Source organism: Vespula vulgaris, chromosome 2 (assembly GCF_905475345.1).
Source record: "Vespula vulgaris chromosome 2, iyVesVulg1.1, whole genome shotgun sequence".
Taxonomy (NCBI): domain Eukaryota; kingdom Metazoa; phylum Arthropoda; class Insecta; order Hymenoptera; family Vespidae; genus Vespula; species Vespula vulgaris.
The window spans coordinates 11,604,058-11,610,057 of NC_066587.1; the positions used below are offsets into that span (position 1 = coordinate 11,604,058).

Here is a 6,000-nt window from a genome sequence, read left to right on the forward strand (position 1 = left end):
GAAAAGATAGAGAAAGATTTAGTTAAATCATGATTTTCTTTTACATGGACATAGAAGAAGATTTGCTATAATAAGGCATAATTTTCATTGTCATTAGAAAACTGTTACTTATTGCAATAGCAGCACCATTGAGAAGTGGTGCACAAGCTGCGGTAGAAAAGTGAGTATTCCGGCCAACAGCCAAAGATAATTATAGATACAGAGCAGAGTACACTACATAGCTTGACTTTCTACACTTGGACTTATCTTTATTTAAATGTGTTTCAATCATTAACAAAATAATTCATGATATATTTATTTAATGATTATTCATTATAAATTTCCTCATTAATTTTTCTAACTATATTGGCAGCATTATTTGATTCCTTTACTCGAAATAATTAATACCACAAAAACGATTCATCGTTTCAAAATAAATATGAACACAATGGTATAACAATACGTTACTATTTCTTAAACCATATATTTTATTCATTTTTAATTTTAACTTTCTTCGCACAGCATGTAGAGACATTCCAATAAAGGATATATTGTTAAATGACAAAGTTTTAAAAAATAAAAAAAAAAATAGAACAAGATAAAGAAGGATAAAGACGATTAATTAATTAGATCTTTCGTTTCTTTTTTATAAAATGCAAAAAAGAAAAGAAAAAGAAAGTGCACTCGCGTGCAAGATGGTTCAATGTACCATGATCCCTGGAACCACGTCGATTGCGACTCCTCGATCTCGAGCCACTGCTCGCTCGAGTTCTGCTACTCATTTTTCCCCTTTTTTTCTTGCTTTCTTTCTTTCTTTAAGATTTTTCAATTCACAATCCCAACAAATTGACTATAATTACTCCTATTAGCGCGTCATTATAACGACAGTATAAAATAAAATCTTTATTCCTCATTCGATCTGATTAAACGTATTAAACACGTATATTATAAAAATTACATTGTGTCACGATATTAAATCCACCGCACAAAACTCAAGTTTCACTCCTCTCACTTCTTAGAGACTAGAACACCGATTTAAAACTTATTTATAAACCGAAGATCGAGCCAAAAACGGTAGTGCACGACTTCACGATTTCCGTGTGGACGTTGCAGGAAAATAAAAGATCCATTTCGCTATAAAAAAAATATAGTATGAGAAACGAGGACTAAATAATATAAGAAATACGTTAGAACATACACCAAATTTTTCTAACTATCATCACTGAATACATATAAACACGCGCGCGCAGACACATATTATACACACATATATATATACACACACAATTTATGTATATATCTCGTTGAATAGAAACGATTTCATCGATTTACGTTATTATGAAATCCTTCTTGTACGATAATCGTTTAAAAAACTAAGAAAGAATCCTTGGCAGAAAGTTAGCACGAAACTAAAGAACACTTTGGAAAACACTTGGAAGGTATCCCCGTACGGCTTTCACGCATCTATTTTAACCTGTGAACTGGCGCACACCAACAGACGCGCGACATAGGATTTCTTAAATTAGTTCTGTTCGCCGGTCGTATGACTGAGCAAGCGCACTAAGGACCATTTTACACATGTAATTTAACCTACGCGTAGCATGGATTCTGAAGGATTCATGTGATTCATAGGATAATGATAAATATGATGATTATCATATTATTGATTCTTTTCGTCGCAATAAAAAATTATGTCATCCGATTTCGATCATTTTTCTACAATTTTAATCCTCCACAACTCCATGTAACTTCACCCTATTAACCGGGGAAGAATAGATATAAAATTTTGTCATTATTATTCTTTTATCAAGAGAACAATGAAATCTTCGTGACGAACTAATTCGTCGTCCTCAAATCATTTACTATATTCGATCAATTTTATTTCATTTTATCGAGAACAATTTATCAGTGTTAATCGATCACGAGTATACTCGTATTTGCACGTTCGTGAAAATTATGTAATTATTAAATGTAAAATTGTATAAGTCGTTATTATAATATCGTATAATGGAATATAGTGTAATATCGTTTACTACGTGTTGTGCTTAATTTTGATATATTAACAATTTTCTTGAGTTTTGAATTATTTTTTTGAATTAAGATTGAATAATAATCTTAATTCGATTATGTGAACATGGCCGTTGAAATGTATTTACTTTTTGTATCTGATAGCAAGTTATCAATGCGCTAATTGTTACTTTATATCTAAAATTTTGCAAATTTTTTCAAGTAAAAGTTATATTTACTTTAAAGTATAAATAATATTATAATTTTTACATTATATAATTTGTTTGTAGATACGATAAAAGATTGTCTCATCAGAGGTTTAATAAACTAGCTTTTGTTATGAACTATATCACCGATTACAATGAATAAAGAATATTATACTAGACTGTATGCGCTTTAAAAGTCAAAAAAAAAAAATATATCCCGATTAGAAACAATTGCGAATAATTAATCGATTTATTTAAAACGCATAATACAACGGAGAGTCCGATCATGGTTCCTGGTAGCGCAAGCATCGACCACGAGATGCCAGTTAATTCGATGCATGAAAGTAAGTTGAGTAAGATTTTATAAAAGCAGGTCGAGGTAGCTATCTCAAAAGAGCATTGCAATGAACGCACGCATAAGATTGATTTTTTTTTCTTTCTTTCTTGTTTACTACTACCTATCTCTTATTTTTCCGCAGAGTTAGATAAAACGAACGAAACGATTGGCCTGACATTTCTATTATTTAATATTTACCGTATGGTAAAAGAAAATAAAATCAGATTTTTAATTTATCGATTCAACTTTTCTAATATTTTCTCTAATATTTATATCAAGATTTATCTATCTTTTCTTCTTATAATATAACTGTATATAAACATATATACATACATCTATTTACGAAAGGTATATATATATATATAAATCTATTTACGAAAGAACAAAAATAAAATATGATAATAATAAAAAATAAATAGAAAACGTTTTTAGAATGATATTTCTATGTAATGAATATAAAAATGGATCATAGATCACAAAGGCAACATCTCCAATGAACTATGTAAATCTTTCATGCGATTAGAGAAGTTTCAAGGTTACCGCCGAAAGACTGGAAGTATTTTTTGCACAGACACGACGCGTGCTCTTGTGAAACGGCTTTAACGGAGGTCCTCTAACCGTAGCCATGCGTATGCGTGACTCGATATACGTTCCCGGCCATGACCCCATGCGTTCTAAAGACCGTTCACGGCGCATGCGGTTTTCTTCCAAGAGAACGACGGAGGAAGAGAACGTCTGGAAACAAATTCGAAGCTCTACCATCGACTACGACGAGTTTTATTCACGATTATTCGCAATTTTTCTTATTTTCAATAAGAAAAACACAACGAAAAAGAAAACGGATCTAAACAATTTAACAATTCACACATTCATTTCTTTGGAATATAATCACGAATAAGAAAATGATTTATACACAAAATTAATATATCCGAGAGTATCCAATTTAATTGAAAAAATCTATTATCTATCATAATAATAATTATTCATATATTCCACTATTCAAAATAGAAATTGATAATCCAAAAAAAAGAAAAAAACTGAAAATTATTGTCATTCCAATCAAAGCCATGAGATCCATATTCGAACGGCCATGTTGTTTTAATCGTGTTCGTGATCCCTTAATGAACAATTTTATAATTAAATATTTTTCAACAGGATTTTTCTGTTATCTACAAGATACTAAATATAAGAATGTTTTTTCTTTTGTATAATCCTTTATAATAAGCATATGTTTCGCTAACCATCGACGAATATTCTACCGTCACACTGTACTTTCGAGTAAAAGGCATGGCGAGAACAAAATGTCGGGCCCACGTTGCGGCGTGACGACATTTTTGGTTAGGTTTGATCGTACGAGTAATATATTAAAGGAATGTGTGCCTAGTAACCGAAGAAATATTTTAATATAAACAGATTTATATGTATATACATATTTAGACAGTAAATCGTGTGTGTATGTGTGTGTATATATTATATATATATACATACATTTCGAGTAGACGGAAATTTGCCTGGTTGTTCTGTCGTCGTTGATGTCGTCACATCCGCTTTGAATAACTTCGTATTAAAAAGTACGACGAATGCGACACGTGTTAAGTACAAGAAACGCACTTATCTCTCTCCAAGGATTAAAGAAAGGATTGAAAGATTTGTTCAAATTCGTATAAATATAAATAAAAGGAATAAAAAATAAAATAATAAAAAACAAAGAATGTAAAAAAAAAAATGTGAGGTGCGAGAAGCGTGTAAAGGGCGCTAGTCGGTGATTAAATTAAAGAATAAAAAAATTAAAAAAAAATATGTACAATTGTTAAATTTCTTATAACATAAAAGTACATAGAGACCAGTTCCAAATTTAAGTAAAAATCCATTCGAATAGCTTTGATATTCGTTCAGAAGCTTGATAAGAAAAAAGAACTTGAAAAATATTACGGATTAAAAATGGAAAAGAAACGTATGTATAAACGAGCAAATGGACGGACAAGTGGATGATAGAGGAGGACAAGGAGAAGGAAAAAGGAAAAGGAAACAGGAGAACGAGACGAAACGTACCCGGCTGGTACAGCACGTGCCGGCTACTGGAAGAACTCGACGCCTGCTCGAAGAGCAAATCGCCAACGTCTCCCTCCAGCGACCGAATGTGGTACCACTTTACCTATCGGCCATATTCGGGAAGTTCCGCGCGTTCTCGTAATTCGTCGTCAACCAGTTTCGCAGCAACTAACCAGTCTAGTCTTTCTCGCATCTCTTTGTGTCGCGTTGTATTAACAGATTTTAAATTATACCAGTTTTCTCACGAAAATGCGTGCGCGGGAAATCCCATATATAATATTTCAAAAAAAGAAAAAAAAATGATAATAATAATAATAATAATAACTTGAAACATTTTCAAATTCAAAGAAACAAAAGCGATCAATATATCGAACACTACTCGTAGTATGTTTTTGATACTGACTTTTCTCGTATTTAAAATTATTATAATTTATCGCATTAACAATGGTTGTCCTTCCCATGTGCTCTCTAATTATCAAAAATGTAAAATTTATTTAAATTTAATCGATTCGAACTAGACGGTTAATGTTTCTTGCATTATTTGCGAAAAATTTCTGAAAATATATGAAATAATGTTAAAAACTCACCCTTCTTTTTATTTCCCATTTTGATTCAAACAGAACCACCACTATATTCGACACGAATATGGAAATCGAGTTTTTATACGAAAAACTTTTGTTTACTCATGAAAGATGCACTACGACATTACATTCCAAAGAAATTTGACAATGAAATATACGAGAGACAAATAAAACATTTTTCGATGGTTAACCAACCATACGGTTGTTTTCAGCGACAAAGAATCATGTGTATACTTTCGCCATTGTATTTATACTACGCGATGCACACGAACGAGAAAACATGATTCTTTTAACTAGAATATCCACTACGTCACGACGAACATCTTCTCAGACATTAACCGTACTATCGATGCCTATCATTCATTAAAAAAAGAAAAAAAAAAATCTTTTCTCGATTGACGTAAACAAAATTTTTATTCGTACATTAAATTCTTATAGACATTTTTTAAATATCCGTTGTTAGGCGAAATAACACGATGCAGCACAAGTTAAAGAACGTTCTCTTCCTATTAATGACGACGCATTTCACTACCCCTTCGAACTATACACGCGACCGGTATCAAAGGACTAAAGACGGGCGCATGATTTTTAGGTTAAGTTTGTCGAATTCTCCTCTCGCACGTTTCAAAAACCCACAAGTCACCGATCCATACCACACCCGCTTCTACCATCTATTCACCCTCTCTAAACGAACATATTCTCTCTCTATGTCTTTCTAAATATTTTTCACATTCTTTTCTACTTCTCTCTTTTCTTCCTGTTCGATTCCACTTTCACTCTTCTACCTCGCAATACGACGACGACGACGACGACGACGACGACGACGACAACGACAACG

At 32.1% G+C, this 6,000-nt stretch overlaps 1 protein-coding gene across 2 annotated transcripts in view; it reads right to left on the minus strand.

The window, feature by feature from the left end:
- Window positions 1-6,000, minus strand: part of LOC127072876 (eukaryotic translation initiation factor 4 gamma 3-like) — a 40,395-nt gene that overhangs the window by 9,921 nt on the left and 24,474 nt on the right. The gene's annotated exons all lie outside the window — the stretch shown is intronic.